This window comes from Chiloscyllium punctatum, chromosome 27 (assembly GCF_047496795.1).
Source record: "Chiloscyllium punctatum isolate Juve2018m chromosome 27, sChiPun1.3, whole genome shotgun sequence".
NCBI lineage: Eukaryota > Metazoa > Chordata > Chondrichthyes > Orectolobiformes > Hemiscylliidae > Chiloscyllium > Chiloscyllium punctatum.
The window spans coordinates 32,233,578-32,251,962 of record NC_092765.1 but is presented as its reverse complement, the minus strand read 5'-3'; the positions used below and the strand labels follow the sequence as shown (position 1 = coordinate 32,251,962).

At 39.3% G+C, this 18,385-nt stretch overlaps 1 long non-coding RNA gene across 1 annotated transcript; it reads left to right on the top strand.

Annotated features, from left to right (window-relative positions):
• The first annotated feature begins 391 nt into the window (after positions 1-391).
• On the top strand, positions 392-16,239 carry LOC140453629 (uncharacterized). Its single transcript, XR_011952444.1, has 3 exons — positions 392-1,402; positions 7,842-8,014; positions 9,763-16,239. It is a non-coding gene; the product is annotated as an uncharacterized lncRNA (long non-coding RNA).
• The last annotated feature ends 2,146 nt before the right edge of the window (positions 16,240-18,385 follow it).

The window sequence follows — 18,385 nt, the reverse complement described above, 5'->3', positions numbered from 1 at the left end:
CTGATTGGTGGAGAGCCTCATCGCCGTCGGGGCGTCTGCTCCCGCCCCCTTCCCCCATTGGCTAGTGGGCGGCCCCTCAATAACAAGGCGCTCCGATTGGACAGTGCCCAGGTGTGATTGACAGAGGTTTGTGCGATGGGCGGGGTGTACCATCTTAACAGCCGATTGGCCGCTGGCCGTGGGTTTGGAGCTTCAGATCCCACCTCCCTCGAGCCCCGATTGGCCCGTCTTCCCCGGCTGCTGCAATTTCAGGCGACCACGTGGGTGGACAGAAGCTAACCTCCCAGTGATCTCCATTCAACAACAACAACAACAAAAGTAAATGATAAAAGATTGCGGAAACGGCCGGGCAATGTACAAAGATAATGCCAATGATCTCAAGTGAAGATATCCCGCGTTTGTTTTCTCCTTCAGCCGCAAGTGTTCCCAACTGAAGCGCCTCGCCTGCCAATTGTTCACTCCCACCTTTGATCTGATCTTGTTTTGTTCTTGCCTCTTTCTCTCCCCTTCCCCGTCCCCCACTCCGATTATTGTTACTGGGTTTACTTCGAGAAAATCGGCCTGAGACTCGTGGGCAGGCGAGATACCTCGCGAACACTTCCAGCGCCAAGTGTTAAATCGAAGCTGATTTTTCTTTCTTCTCGTGTTTGCAGAACTTCTACTAAAAACGATAAAGTTATATTTTTAACACCTCTGCCGATCGCAAACTACTTTCCAGCCCCGGCCCATCGCCGTGTTAATTAGGTAGCTAAATGTTTCCCACAAATGGAACCAGAAATACCATCGAAAAGAGAAATGGTTTCTGCATAAATCGTTGCTTTAAATCTATCATCACAATGGCAACAAAGGCGAGTTGTGTGTGAGAGAGAAATAAAATGTCACTTGTCCTCACGCATCTCCGTTTGTGGTGACCAGAATCGAGATCGTGAGATCTGCTTTATCGTCCGAACAATTCATCCAGATAAATGACTGAAGTTTCTAATTTGTTTTTTTTATCGCTAATACTTATATCTCCGCAAGCCCACGGGGATTCGTTTCCATCTTTACAGTGCTGCTTGATTATTTTTCTATTCACGTTTTTTTTTGCCCCACAGCAAATTACCAATTCTATGAATTGCAAAACAGCATTCAGTGCAGGTCTCCCTGCTGCAGGGGAAGTCTCTTATAAACACAAGCACGTCCTTTAATGTTAATTTAGGGCATTTTAATGTTAGATCGTAGTTTGCAAGGCACCATAACTCTAGACACACATACACGTTTTACATCGGCCCTTAATTCCCATTAGTCCCGCAAATCTCAACGTGGATGTATCTAACCCTCGTATTTTTGCGCTTTTCTATGGGTTGCAAGTTCTAATCATTCGGCGGACTCTCATTACGATGCAGAGCGCTTGGGGTAGATGGTAAGTTTCCACACTTCACAGACAAGAATTTGATTGACACTTATTAGGAAATATTAGTTCCACTCGCCTTAAAACTCTGAGCAAGTTTTTTTTAACTGGAGGCTGATGTCTTGTCAAGTTTTGAATTAGAAATATGTAGATGTTTTTTTTAAGTATTCAATCGCCTCACGGTTCTCCAAAAAGCGGATTCTGTTATGTGAAATATATTTGAATAATGTTGTGTGACTGGATGTTTGTGATTGTCTACCTGCAGGCTCTCTCTCTCTCTCTCACGTTCTTTTTACTATTACCCTTTCTCTCTGGCCCCAATGCATTTTTTTAAAGTATGCATCGATTAATGTGACTTTCGCTCATTTACAATTCACAGAGAAGTGTGATTTATTTTAGTAAGGAACAAATGGGGTTAGTGCTCTGCATGGAACAGATTTGGGAGGAGAATCTAGATTCATTCAGTGAGAGTGAAGTGGTGGGTTCGCTCCTGCCCCAGGCGAACGAAGAATTAATGGTCTAGTTGCACTCACGAAGATTAAACAACTCTGAAGGCCAAGCCTGGGCCTCGAGTGGCTCCCTGTCGCTCACTTGTGGGCACTATAGTAATTCAGAGGGTGTGTGGCACACTTTTTAAGAGTATTGCTTCCCGACTCTCAGTGATGGCTCAGCTCAAGGAAATTGTTGGGATGGGATGGCGGGGTGGGCGAGATCATTGTGCATGTGATAGGGCCTGGAACTCTGCAAGTGTTGGTTCTGACTTCGCCAGTACAATGGCCCTGCCCATCAGATGAGGGCACCGCCACAACATTCTGTAAGATTTAAAAGGAAAGGACCCGGAAGACCTGCAAATACGCACATGCTTTAGAGAAACAAAAGTAATAGACTTGATTTGTACAGCGCCTTTCGGGCCGATTATTCGCCCAATTACAGCCAATTAAGTATCTCTGAAGTGCTGTTGTACCTTGGGGATGTCAGTACAAAGATAGTGAGGGGCAGTGCAAAGGGAACACATTACAGCCAAGTTCTCTTCTCTCTTCGGCTGCTGTGTGGCTCATCCCAGAATGTAGCTAACTTTCTACAACTTCTCAGGCAACGACAAGTTCATGGCCAGAACGCTGGCAGTATGTCGCACCGTGTGAGGCACTTTTCAGATATTCCGCCACAATAAGGCACCACAGGCAAAGACAACATCGCCGTCACAGTTCTCTGACAAAGTTCCCCTCGAAACCCAAGGTGACAATTTCGGTCAACGAATTTTGCTTTGAATGCTGACCAGGAGTCGCTTCTGATTCCATGGCCGTATTCCGTGACCGGATGCAGGACTTTATCTGATGACAGTAACGTATTGGATGAGGCAAGATCTCTGTTTCGGTGAAAAATAGGAGGCTTTTAAATGGTCATTAATAACCTGCTAACATCTAATCCTCAGGAATCTTGCATTTTGTAGTCATACATTGCTAATATTCCATCGGTGGCTTGGTAATTAAAGATAAAGGAAAGTATTTTCCCCTGTATGTTATAGGAGATAGAATTTCATTAGTCAAAAGCAAGCTTGGAGTTTGTTTAAAAGAGATGAGCAAAGCCTAATCTTGGGACTCAAAGCAAATCATACAAATCATCCAAGTTTCTCAGTTCAAGGTTTTATGAATTACCTGAATCCCTCTATTAAAAAAATGTCACCCTTCTTAGGTGTCCATGACTCTAATATCATACACTGTCTTCGCATGTTCATATAATCAGTGTTAATTTTTCAAAGCTTGCGTAGTAATTGTCACAACCAAGTATGAATATATTAATAACATGGAGTTCCCAAACACTTGACACACACTCCTGACGCACATCTCGGATGAGTGAAAAAAAAAATCAACATTGAAACTGGAACTCATTACTCAAATTGAAAACAAACAACTGCCGGTGAATATTTAGAGCCTGTTGTACAGGTTGGGTGGCAGCAGGAACATTGAAATCCTGAACGTCTCCGATTTATTTCAACTATTGAGATTGTTGCATCATAATCACTTGTTGTTTCCTATTGCTCTTTCGGCTCCAACCTGTAACTATTGCAGTTGATGGTTCTTTTGAGGTTTTGAACATGACATTAGAGTGTATGCTTCATGAGGTATATGACACGTGAATAAAAGTTAGGAGAAGCTGACTTGGATCCTCTTTTTGAAAGTCGCGCTGCGTTGCTTCTAAGAATTCAGATCTCCTGGTGACTGGCCAGTATGACATATGCACTGTGGGCAAACGCTGCAGCGTTGATGGTGGCTCGCAGAACCTCACTCTGCAGGTGTCCTGAGAATGAAGGTCAGATTGAGTATAATCTAGACAAATTCTCGCATCTCCTCAAATGAGATTGGTGCACATGATGCTAGTACTGAGATACAACTTGGAGATGTTGGATTTCCCTTGATTGGAGTTGTCTCTAGTCCTGGCAGCAATATAAATCAGTTTCTGTGAAGGGAAGGGTGCTTTATGTTGTTTAAAGAAAACGATAACACATCTGAATATTACAGCATTCATATCACACACCAGACAGCTTTGCTATGTTCATTGTATTCCATTTACTTCAGAGTATTTTACGAGGGAAGTTGATGCTTAAATTATACTCTCAAACGGTGTTTGCGCTTGGAAGTTTCCCGGAGTGGGCTCAACAGAACTTGCTGAGTTAAGGTAAAGAGAGAAAGAATGCTGCTGCTTGGGTGACTGAAAAAGGACTACAGACGTTGTCACTCAGTCTGCCCATGCACGTTGCACTATGTCCTAAATAAAGCCTCTGGGTTTGAAAAGTAACAAGGAAGGGCAGATGTTTTGATGGTGCAAAAGAATTACCAGTTTCAAAGTAGGATCAATTTCTTTGGCAGTTGAAATAATTCACTTCCGAGCTGTCTAGTCAATTCACAAAAACAAAAGTTCTGATTTTCTCCCAATACGAATTACATTTCTCATTTGTTGAAGTTAATCTGTGCATTAGCTCGCCTCTGGCTTCTTAGCTAAGTGACACGATGCATGTGTGAGTCATAACTGTGGTTGTTGTCTGGCTGTTTAAATACTGTCCTGTTCACAGTGGACATCTTCCTGCCATTGCTCACAGTCCAGCTGGGATCAAATTAAGATTCTTTTCGTCTGTAGGGGTCATCTTCTCACTGGCCATACTCGCCGTGCCACTGAAAGACCAGCAATAGAACTGGAAGACTGATGCCATTTGGAATTCTCTCAGGCATGCAAAGATAAAGTGCCGTTCTGCAGCCCCCCCCCACCCCCCCCCCCCCCCCCCCCACCCCCCAGAATATGCCTCAGGCCAACAGTTTAAAAGGTGCCCTTCCATAGTTCTTCCAGAAGAGTATGCCTTTTGTACCTCGTTGTTTGGGGTCTTTGATAACTGAAGTGCACAGTTCCAAAACAAAATAAAAAACGGAATTCTTGTCCGTGTTCATGGCATTAAAATTTAAAGGAATATTCATAACTGAGATTGCAGCATTATTGATTAATCAGATGACCGCAAATACAAACACTGTAGTCATTTCCTCCTCTGACTATTTAAAATGAAAACCAATGTCTAATAATCAGCCCCATAAGGGAGCCCCAGATCTGTCCATTGCTCAGTTAAATTTGTAACACGTGATCACAGGTTTGAGGAATTATTTAAGGCGAAATTAAAATGCTTTTACACATATTGAAGGACTGACTGGTTGTTAATTTCCTCTCACAAAAAATAAAATGCATTATTGTCCTTTTGAGAAAAATACAATTATTTATTTTATGTTTAAATAGAGCTGCTTTCAAGGGGTTAGACAAAACATACTACCACAGTCCTGTCGCTATCATCGATTTGGACAATAGCCAGGACCTATATAGCGTAATGTTTCAAACACTTATAAGTGAACCTACAACTGATGGTGTTCATAAACCACTACCTATTTTCCCCCAATAGTTTAGCGATTCAGTTAAATAAATTATCGGGTAAAGTATCCATTACCTCTGGCTTAAATCCATGAGATGCTGAGACGTGTCCTTTTAAATTAACCCAAGTTCAAAGAACTGATCACGTGATTGCAGAACTTTATAGAATGGATCAGAAATTAACAAAGGAAGAGGTTAGAACGAGTGGTGTTAAGGGCTATTTACTTCCACATCTTAACAGAAAGCAGAACATGCTCAGGGCATTCAATTATTGTTTTCAGATGTAATGTTGGGCATGGCTGTTAGAGATGACGATGTATTTAATGAATTCCTTCATTTCCCTGAAGATGCGTCTCCACCAGAAAAAAAGTTTGTTTTTTCTATCATTAAGAGAGAATTTATCGAATCAATTCGCAAGCAGCAATTTCTGATTCGTGAGCAAATGAACACTAATTATTTTTGTTACTTGATCCAGATAACATTCCATTTTCAGACAAAATATATCAACTCTGTATTCCATACTTACATTCAAAATTATAAAGTACAAGTGATAATTTAAATCATTTAATGGTTATCCTATTACTGAGGAAATATATTTTTGCTACAGTTCGTAACACCACAGAAGCTGCATTATTTATGAATTTCCTAATTGCAAAACATCAAAAGCTGCTATTTTACTTTCAATTGAAGAAGACGGAAATGCGAGGCCTGTTGTAATCGAAGGACAAGCAGTAAGTTTGTTAAAAGTGTCCAGATGCTGGATGGGGAAGAATATGCCCTTGTCTGGGTGAGGTGCGTTTTTGCCAGGATGCTGATGGTTACCATGGAGAGGGAGATGAAGGGATCACAGAGCTCACATTGAAGGGAGCCTAACCTCAGGGAAAAAAAAGGCTCTGTGTAACTGGAAAAAAAGAGAGCCAAAATCAAAGTCTAGGCTTTGCACTGAGCTACATTATGGAATGTAATCGTTCTGGTCAAACTTTATGAAGGGCACCATTTTTAGTCTTTCTTTTAAAAATCTGCTTGAAGCACCAACATTAAAATCACTTGATTCTTTTCCCATTAAACATTGCAATCATTAATTAGAATGTCCGACAATAGTTTGGAAATCACAGTGAGTTTCTTCAATGGATAAATGCTTCTTAGGAAAACATAGCTTTGTTCTGGAATAGGATGAACCTGTGGGTTATGTGAATCGTCTGGAATTTTTTGGCCTTTTAAAAAGGATTGTTGTTGTCTTTTCACGATTCTGGCTTTCCATTTCAACAATTTGTGAAATTTGTGATTTATCATTAAAACTGCGAGTGACAAACGATCACGTACCTTCACAATATAGTCTAACTCTCCTATGCAGTGCACAGCCCATAAATATACATACAGGTAATTGTCATGACATTGTATTAGTCAGATGTTGCCAGAAGTCTTCAGAAACTACAACACACCACTAATGCTATTTTCCTGTCAATGGCTTCTATCATAATATATTATTAGCTAAACAGCAAGTTAAATCAGATCTGAGCATTCTTTCTCATTCTTGTCAAAATTACCTTCACACCACGTAGCTAAGAATAAAGGTAAAGTAATGTCAAGTCCACGGCTATAGTTAGACTTGGGCTCTGCTGGCAAAAATGGAACATAAGATTTACTGATCATGTTTTATATCTTACCAGGACAGTTCCAATGAAAATGACCGCCTCTTACAACTCTCTGGTCTCCACTGATTATCAAGTGTTTGCGAAGGTCACTTGAGGTCACTGTCACTTGGGTTGCGAGACGCGAACCGTGGAATCAGTAATATGCACGCTGCTCTTACTATGGGCTGTGGTCCAATAAAATATTTGTATTAGGTGTTATTACTTTACATTTGCAATTGGTACTTTAGTAAATGTTATATTCTCCGCCAGAATGTTACAGTGAAGTAGAAAATAGCAGATCATTCATGTGTGCTATATGTTGTTGGGACCTGTGAGTGTGAGAAGTACATCGGACATTTGCGTATTTAACGACAGTAAGGTCCTTTGTAAATTCATGTGCGTGGGACTATCGATTCGACGTTTCTCATTACCATTAGCATTTAATGCCAAAGTTTCACGTAAGAGCGCCAACAGCGGGATTAGCTGAAACCATATTCCTGTTGTTATTTTAAGATGTAAGAATGGACACCGTTAGGTAAATATGCAAACAAAGAGTGCGAGAGCCATATTCGCATAGCGCAAAGACATTACTCACTCAGGCATTCGGCCCCCACACTAGAGTGAAAATAGCAACTCTCCCACAAACAGCCTCTGCATAATAACAATCAATTCTTCTCATGCAGTTTGAAACCTTCAAATCACTCATTCTACATTTTTTCGATCAAGTTTTTTTCTTCAAAGAGTCTTCGCAAGATTTAAAACAAACACATTCTAACCCATATTATCAAATGTATCATACAGCCTGAGCCACCCCCAGAATCTGTCGCCTTGGGAGGGCCTTCTACAGAGAAAAATAAAAGTAAGATTTAAGTTGTAGGGTTCAATCTTTCCTCATTCTGTCCTTTTCACAGAATGCCTTCCAGCCTGTACACTCGGAAATTTGAGGAAATTTACCCGAACGGAGGACAGACGTCCCAACACTCAATGTTCCATTTCAGGGCCAAGTCTGTCATTCCTACTGGCACCACTATGAGAAATGTTGGTGCTAAAGTATGTTTGCTTTGCTGAATATTTCCCTTTTGAGGTTAGTCGGAAAATGTTGTTTTTGTAGAAGCAGTACGTTTTTAAAAAAAAACACCCTTTTTCATCAGCAAGCGTAAATAATACAACGGGTTGGAATTTTGTCTGGTGTGTGGTGTAAATCTCAGATCGACCGCTTGTTATATCTGACAAGAGCAGAAAGCAGTGGGGAATCTCAGCAGGTCTGTCAGCATCTGTGGAGAGGGAAACAGCGTTAATGTTTCGAGTCCAGTGACACCTCTGCAGAATTTTGATCCGATATGCAAGAACATTGGATCTGCAGTGGATTTGAATTAGCAGGTGCTGATTAGCACGGGTAATTGATGGCCGTTGACTGTTGTGTGCCATCTCCTGATGGGATGTGGAGTGATAGCAACTTTTCGACTGGCACTTGTGTCTTATTGCTGGCGACCAATCATGTGTCCAACTTACGATGGAGACCCGAACATTTCTTTTTCACAGAAGAGTCGTTTGCATCTTTGGAAGTGTTGATAAAGAAAACGTGAAGAGTATATTGATTCCAAACTGTTCCCTGTGGAGGTTTGCATAAGTATTTCCTTAAATTACTCTCAGTGGAAATCCATTTCTCTCTTTATAGATCCTGCCAGACCTGCTGAGTTTCTCCAGCACTTTCTGCTTTTGTTCCGCCTTCACGGCTAAACATGATAAATGTAAATCCTCTTGACCTGGGCAGATCAACAAATATGAGGGTTATGTCAACTAATGTCCTTTCAAAGAATATGAATGATTTCTAAAGTTTGGAAAAAAAAACCTTCAACTTCAACCTTCTGCAAATGGTCCGTGAACTTTTTCATCATCTTTTTTTATTTTGATCACCTCGATGAATCCTTTGAGAGATGGACTTAAGATGAAATTTGCTCAAAAGTCGTTTGCCATTTTCAAGAGAAACATGCGTGCACGACAGAAATGTTAGATGAGAAACAGTTACAATTTACATCAGCTCACAGCGAGGTTGGTGTGTGCCAACCCCATAGGGGGGGAAAAATGACTGGTCTTGTTTAGTGACAATGCGAATGCTTTCAGAATGAACTCATTTATGATTTCGCAACAGCCAGGACAATTGTCCCCTACGTTCTTTCTCCAGATTTTTAAGTAAGTTTCCATATTTTTACCTCTGCTTTAGCTCACCAATGTACGGTAATGTCATGTCAAACGAGCGACCGCCATATAACTTGCTTCCCAAATATTGTACGCATTATTTAAACGAGCCATGTAACACTGTTGAGAGCCATCAGTCAATAAAAAAGAATACATTTTCCATTCCCTCCTTTGGGATGAGTTTTCAAGCCAGTTCCTTGCTTCATGTTTACGTTGCTTGGGACAAAAACAGACACTGATCCATTGGCAGATGGAAAAGGGCAGCTTAGCGGCCAGTCCTTTGAGGCCTCACTTACAAATTTTGAAATACTGTAGTAGGTTTCAAATTAAGACTGTAGCACAAATGACCCTTGTTTGTTGGTTATTGCGCACGTTGTTTCCCCAGCATTGTAAAAACATCATAGACATAGTTCAGAAATCTCACTCCAGCGTAATTATGTTCAATAAATAATGGTAATGCTTTTGTGACCTTTTTTAAAAGCAGCTAATAGTGAGGTTAAGGTCTGTGTTCCGCTGAATGAACAACCTATTGATATATTCAGTGTTTTGAAAAGTTTTATATTTGTGGAAAGTATATACTAACAGAGCAACCCCACAAATGTGGGACTAATTTCTTATGTTGTCGTTGGCTAGGTCTGCAGAGCTTATGTGAAGGAAAATCCATTGACGGCTTTGCACAACACTTTCGTTATTTCCATGGCTCGTTAAGATGTTAGTCTGAGGACGGAGCCCTACAGATATCTCCCGGGACCACTTTTATTTACCTATGTGGTTTACATTTGTGCTTTGGATATTAGGAGCAGAATGTTTGCATAATAAGCATTTCATTGTTTTTTTTTAAAAAAGGAGAATATAAGCACGTTTAATGGATAAATTAGCAAGCTATTTCCAGGATATTTTGAATCAATATTAACATTTCTTTGCAACCAGTACAGTTTTACTACTGTAGTTTCAATAATGTGCTCCACATAGCATAAATATGTTTAAAATGTATTCACTTTTAAAACAGCTGTAGGTAATGCATTATGTGCTTATTCTAATGTTGGAGTTCTGGCTACACTGACATATTTAATCTCTCTTGAATCTATAGTCGCTTCGCACTAAGAAGGTGATCTTAGCAAAGTCATTGAAAGGTGACCAGTGTGAGTTACACTGAAGTTACTCTTTTTCACTGAAAGCTATTTCCATTGGCGCTGCTTTGCAGCAATAGCAATGACTCAACGGTGCAAATTCATTCAGGCTCTCAAATTCCCACTCTCTCCTCTCTCCATGAAAACAAGCAAGGTTTCAATACCAGGTGACTAATCCCGATCTTGATTGGCATTTTTCTTGACACAGAATGTTAGATTAATCATATTTAAACAGAAGAATTCTGTTAAAGTAGGGGGAGTGTAGGCTGTGCCACATGTATATAACTTGAAGCATTTCATTGATCTAATTGTACTCAAACTAAAATAATTCAACCCACTTTCCCTGACATTTTCATGCAAATATGAGGAAATGGAATTCTTTTGTTATGTATTTCAGAGTTATTCTCAGATTAAACTATTTTAACAAGGTATACTTAAACCATGCATCAATAATTATCAAGGAAATACTGAAAATGAGGAAAACACTTAATAGATTTGTTACTAAATATCAATGAAAGCAGATTGAAATGCTGGGAACAATGCCAGTGACTGCTGACCATCCAATGGATCTTCAGTGTTAGAAGGCTACATCATTAAGAATAACTAAATACGTTAGTGTGTGTTAGCCTTGCAAAAAGACACCTTGAAGGGGCTGTTAAATGTTTGTAGGATCATACAACATTACTTTTAGATATATCAAACATCAAAACAATGGAAATAGTTTCAGCACTTTGAAATACAAGGGAAGAATGGATGACCGAGGCTTCACTTTGCAACTTGTATCTTCTTTTACCTTTATACAGCTGAACCTTAAGCTTATTAGCCTGAAGTACCTCACCAGTACAAATTGTTTTTTGGCAGAGTGGTAGTATCCTTAACTTTGAGCTAGGAGGCCTGGATTCAAGTCCCATCTACTCCAGAAATGTGTAATAACATTGCTGAGCTTATTGACTAGAAAAATAGGTTATATAAAACAATCAGGTACCTCATTAATGCTATTTGAAGAGATTAAGAACTGTTTGAAGATTGGTTATGGGGTTAGTTCTTCTGGCTGATAGATAAATTCTATGCATTCAGGAGACTTTCCATGTCTAAGCTTTCAGTAGCCATCAAGAAGTAGCTTGACTGGTTCTAAAATCATTTTTTAGTGTTTTGAAAGCTTGAATATAATACTCATTACTTGCAGACATGGATAGTACTGTAAGATTTCCTCTTGTTATTGAACATTGGAGAATGTGGAGATGTCACACAGGACAGAATACACTGTGGAGAGAAAAGAAGAGGAGGGGAGAAGGAGTGTCAATTGTGTTACATATTTGCAGAAAATGGTTAGGTATCAATTGTCATATTTGAACATTAATGTTGATCAATATTTGGGTGCCTTCATTTCATTAAAGAGATCATGCTTGATGTTTGAGACCTGTTTCAGTCAGAACACCAACATTAGAATAAGCATATAATGTATTACCTATAGCTGTCAAGATGTTTGTAGCTCCAGCTCCATATGATTAATTCCATCTAGGCTTCCATTGCAGATTTAAATAATGTCCTATAGTTTGCAGTGCATTATTGATTGGATGCTCATTGATGCTTGCTATATACCTTCATCTCATACCCTCTTGGCAGGCACAATACCAAGAAATATGACCAACAAATATTGCAAGAATATTGACATGTATAGGAATATATCATTCATTAACATGGAGCAGGAAATAAAGGTAGAAATATCATAGTTGAGCCAGACAGAAAAGGGACTGAATTGTATAATTCTAAAATGCATGCAGAAACCTTGATGTACAATTAAGCTGTGCCTGTTGATTGGAATGCAGGCAGGACCAAGCAACTCTGAGTTCCTTGTTCAATCCAATAATTTCTGTACAGGGCCATCATGCTCCATCCTGCTAATTGGCTCCATGTGTCAAGAAGGGTCCAACAACACGAGCACTGAGCAGTATTTAATATTAGCATGAACTTCTTATATAAGAAGTGCACTGTGCTGCAGATGCTTCGATCATGGGAATCGCTGGCCATAGGGGAGAGCAGACATATATGGGTCCTCACTGGAAGTCTTGATTCAAGGGGTGGAACAAAGAAGAGGTGACTTGTATGATCAGGTATAGGAGGCACCAATGCTCAGTCTTGTGCATTTTCCATGATTGGGAGAGAATGTGGAGGGATGTCTGATTGAATTCTCCTTCCCAGGTCAATGAGTTTCAGGTATGTTCTAGTATTCCAATTGTTCACTTGTATCAATAAAAATCATGATTGATACTTGAATCCAGGTTAGCATGGCACAACACCTTGTTTATCAGATAGTCCTTTCGGAAATTTTGATTAGAGCTACTTTAATCAAAACTATGAACCGTTGCTCTATGTTTGCTATTATTTACCCCTCTGCCAAATGTATTACTTACTGAAAGAAGCTCAATGATTTTGTTAGTCAAGAGCCAAACTTTCAAACACTCGTGTTGATTAGAAAGTAACTTCCTTACTCTCATGGATTTTCAGTGATGGAAGTTAAATATTTTTCATGCTCAATTTGGGAATAACACTGGAGCCAGGACAAATTATATTTGAATGAAATAAAATGGACCAGTATATATAGCATGGGCTAAATTTGCTGTCAAAAGAATAGAAAGACTAATGGTGTTCACCTATTTTTGTGTAAATAGCACAACAACTTCAGTTGTGGAATAGGTATGAGATTATACACAAAGGTCTAAATGATACTGCTTAGGTTGTGTCACATGGTTATTAGTTCCAAAAAAATGACATCTTGCTGTCTGCTTCACTATTCAAATGCATTGAGTGGTGCCAGACTATGTATTTGGATAACAGGATAAGTCAATTCTATTGCAGATATTTGAGGTTACCAATTACAAGTGCAAAAACATTTAACAATATGATCATTGTTCATGAGAATTATTAATTATAAATATAGAATTTCATTCCTTTAGATTTTTAAAAAAGTCAGATTTAATATTTATGTATTTTATACACCTTTTCTTTCTTTTCTTCCCCCCTCTCAATTTTTTCCTCACTCTCTTTCTGTAGCTGATTTGACATTAGATTAATTCTCCTTAGTCCTTCCAATGTTTATTTTCCACTCCCTATATTTAATTGGTGAAGGAGATACTCTGTTAGCTTTTGTATTCACTCAGGTCTCAGGTGTCCTCCTTCTCGCATTGCTTTGTTATCAATTCACACTTTCATAAGCTTAATGAGATAAATCATTTGAGCTGGAGGGTTTAAGGGTGTACCTAATTAATGGCAGTCAATGTTCGAGGTCCTGCGACAGCAAAATCTTGCCCAAATTATCTTTGTGCAACAGTTTATAAAACAATACAATTAGATCAAATAGGATGCAAGGAGGCTCGTGCAAAATAAAAAAAATTGTTTGGACAATTTGGGCGATGTGTCCTGATGTGTTGTAAAGTCTATATAATTTTTGTTTTTCATCTCTGGCTATCCTTTTCTCTCTTTATTTCATTGATTCCAATATAGTGGGCTTCTCTGTAACAATGCCAGAATAAATGAAATGTTCCACCTGAAGTATTAATCTATATTTCTTTTCTGGCATGCCGGTTTGTATTGCTAGAGTTTTCAGTTTTACTTCAGATTTGCAGGATTCCTTTTATTTGTTTGAATGAAGTTTGACTGTGTTTTGAATAGAATTTGAAAGTTTGCATGCTCTGTTTCTCATCAAATGGTTGTGTAAATTATATTTGTACTGCCCACCAAATTTTTAATGATTTCATTGGAAAGAGGTAAATAGACTATTTACTGGATACCATGTCTCTAATTAAAAATTATTGCAAGGGCTTCCATATGTTAAATGGTCCACGTCTAAAAGAAATGCAAACACATTATTTTAATAAACTGATCTTCACACTGTAGGTGACAGTGTTGCATCCATTAGCAATGCTTTCAACACAGTTAATTTGATGGTGTTAAAAGCCCTTTTAGTAAGTAAGTAGGACAAGGCATAGTTTATTTTAATAAAGCAGAAATAATTAAACAAATTGTTGTCTGATGTTCAAAGTATAAATAATAATGTATAAACACATGACTATATCACTTTATATAACTAAACTCAACACTTCCAACAAAATGTTGTGAAGTTATTGTCTTTGGTATCAGCCACCTCTAGCTGCCACCTCCATTCATCTCACCTACAGCTGTGTAAGGTTGAACCAGACTACTCACAAACACAGTCTTGGATTTGGATAGAAGTGTCGAGAACCAAATGACTAAATAAATTCTAGTCCTGACACCATGCCGCAAAAGAGTGCCTCTTTTGTGGCAATGTTTTAGCACCCAATTCATGGCATAAAGTTTTTCCAAGAGGCAGGATCTGCCTGCAAACGACCACTGGCAAAGGCAGACCACTTCTATGATGGAATCTGCTGTTGCCTTCATGCAGAGAGCAGGCAGCTCTGTTATTTATGGGTCTGAAAGGGTTAACGCTTGTTTCCCTATAATAAGCACCAGACACTGTGATGTTGTCATGAAGATTGAAGGGCAGCGTAAAGGATGATCTCATGAGAGACAGACCTAAGGCAACACCACTCAACATTATTTGCAGCAATGTTAAGTCTATTCTATAACCTGTAGAAATGCAATAGACTGCAAATAAACTCACAAGATTCCTCTTGTTAGACCTGTCCTGCCACACACTAGACAATGTAAGACCCTAAAGAAACCAGACACTTAGAAGGTATGGATGGCAGTACACAACAAGCTACCTCAGATGCCCAGCAACATAAAAGCACTAGGTGGTGTCCAAACAGTCGAAACATAGATGATGTGTACAATCCAGTGCAAGGTTCCTGAACATTTTATAGTGTTCAATGGTTTAAAACAAAACTTTTTCATCATCCAGATACCACTTCCTGTTGACCTGGACCAGACTGTTCAGGTTGAATGAATCCTCATTTAAACATAGCATCTAGATCTCCATAAGCTTTTAAAGGCATTTATTGGGCATTTAGATGATGAATGGATGTTGTCATGCCCTCCCCTCTGACATCCACTTTGAAAATTGGACTCTGTCACAAAGGTTTTTGGGATCCAGAAGATGGCCTCTTAGGTTATTAAATCACAGTCTGAAATGATCCCAGTAGCATTCAAAAATCTGGCCTCTGGTATCAGGTTTGATTCTGCAATGACTTTGCCCCACCCCAGTTATCTGCTACTGACAGCCTTATCAATTCCTTTGTTATCACTGGACTTGACAATATTACGGGACACTTTTAATACACATTTAAAGCAGGCGTCGCTGGCTGGTCCAGCATTTATTACCCCCCATTCCCAGTTGCCCTTGAGAAGGTGATGATGACCTGCTTTCATGAACTGCTGCAGTCCAGCTGCTTATGGGTATCTCCAATACCTATATTGTGCATTAACCTTTTATATGGCATCTTTTTGAATGCCTCTGGAAATCCATATGCACTGCAACTATGAGATCCCTTTTATCAACTCTGTGTTAGATCCTTGAAGAACTCCAATAAATTTATCAACAAGCTTTCCCTTTCACAAAGCCATGATGACTCAGATTGCGCAAAGCTTTTCTAAATGTCCTGCCATTTCTTCCTTAATAATAGACTCTTATTTTCCCAATAACATATGGTCGGTTAACTGCCCTGTAGTTTCCTTTTATCTGTCATAAAAACATAGAAAGTAGGAGCAAAAGGCGGTCATTTGACACTTGGAGCCTGCTACGCCCTTCAATGTGATCATGGCTGATCATTCAACTCCTGTTTTCACCCCAAGCCCTTTGATCTCTTTAGCTTTATTAACTATATCTTTCTTCTTCTTGAAAACATTCAATGCTTTGGTCTTAATTGCTTTCTGGGCTGATAAATTCCACAGGCTCACCACTCTCATCTCAGTTTTAAATGGTTTACCCTCTATCCTTAAAGTGTCATGATTTGGAGATGCCAGTGTTGGACTGGGGTGTACAAAGTTAAAAATCACACAACACCAGGTTATAGTCCAACAGGTTTAATTGGAAGCACACTAGCTTTCGGAGTGTCGCTCCTTACAATTGTGTCCTCCACAACCATCTGATGAAGGAGCAGTGCTCTGAAAGCTAGTGCTTCCAATTAAACCTGTTGGACAATAACCTGGTGTTGTGTGATTTTTAACTCCTTAAAGTGTAAACTCTTTCTGGACACCCTGGTCATTAGGAACAAGTTTCCTTTGTTTATCCTGACTAGTCCTGTTCAAATTTTATAGGTTCCTATGATATCCCCTCATTTTTCTAAACTCCAGTGATTACAGTCAAAACCAATCCAATGAGTTCTGATTCCACCACAGGAATCAGCCTGGTAAACCTTTGTTGCACTCCCTCCATTGCAGAACATATTTCCTCAGGTAAAAAGACCAAAACTGAATATAATATTCTAAGTGTGGTATTACAAAAACACTATACAATTGCAGTAAGACATCCTTGCTCCTGTGTGAGAATCCCTTCACTATGAAGGCCAACGTATCATCTGCCTTCTTCATTGCCTGCTGCCTCTGCCTGTTTCTTTTCAAGGACTCATGTACAAGGACTCCCAGGTCTCATGTACCTCCCCCTTTCCCAAACTATCATTCAGATCTGCCTTCCTGGTTTTGCAACATAAGTGGATAATGTCATATTTATCCACATTTTACTTCATTTATCATGATTTTGTCCACTTGCTTAACTTGTCCAATTCTGTTCACACTGTCCCTTCTTTCTTGAACAACAGCACCACTGTTTTCTCATCCAATGGAATCTTCCTGTAATCCAGTGAATTCGAATATTTCAACCAATGCCACCAGTATCACTGCAGCCACTTCCTTTAAACCCCCTGGATAGAGGCAAACAGGCAACCTGTCAGCCTTCAGTCCTATTAGTTTGTCAAATACTTAGTCCTTTGTTATAGACACTGTTACAAGACATTTCCTTCTATTTGTATCTTTCTTACTTGTTACCTTTGAGAATTTTATAATGCCTCCATCTTGATTGATGCAAAAATATTGGTTTAAACTATCTGCCATTTTATAGAATCCCTACAGCATGGAAACAGGCCATTTGCCCCAACAAGTCCACACCGACCCTTTGAAGAGTAATCCACCCAGTCACATTCCCCTACATTTACCCCTGACCAATGCATCTAGCTTACATATTCTTGAACACTATGGGCAACTTAGCATAGCCAATTCACCCTGACCTGCACATCTTTGGATTGTGGGAGGAAACCAGAGCACCAAGAGGAAACCCACACAGCCACAGGGAGAATGTGCAATCACCACACAGACAGTCACCTGAGGCTGGAATTGAACCTGGGTCCTTGGTACTCTGAAGCAAGAGTCCTAACCACTTAGCCACTCTGCCGCCCAAGTTATTAATTCTTTAATACATTCATGAAGCTTTGCACACATTCTTTAGCTGTTCTCTTTATATAATTATAGGAGCTCTTGTGCTTGTTCGTATGTTTCTTGCCAAGTTAATTTCATGATTAATTTTTTCCTCTTTATTAGCTTTTTCATCATCCGCTGCTGATTCCCAAAACATTCACAATCCTCTGGCCAACCATTAGTTTTTAGCACTCTGTATGTCTCAGTTTTTTACTTTGGTACTCTCTTGGACCACTTTTGTTAACCACAGAGAGTTCATTATTCTCATAGAGGCCTTCTTTTTGACTGGAAAATCTTTTTGCCGAGCATAATGACATATCTGCCACTGCTCATTCACTGACTTTGTATTTAATCTATTTTCCCAGCCCACTTTAGATAATTCTTTCTTCATACCTCTGCAATTTCCCTTATGTAAGTCGATGACACTAGTTTGAGACCAGAGTTGCTCTTTTCGAACTGAATTTGAAATTCTAACAAGTTGTGAGGTTGCAATACCAAAGAGGATCCTTAACTACAAGATCGTTATTACACATTTTATTACACGTTACTGGATTTAAAATAGCTTGTTCCCCAACAGTCCTGCAAAGTATTGCTTTAAGAAACAATCCTTGATACACTTTACAAATTCATCTTCAAAGTTGTCCCTAACTTATCAAATTTCTATACATCACCCATGACAACTGTAGTGTCCTTTTGCACACCTCCATTATTTCCCAGTTTAAACTTTGTGCTACATT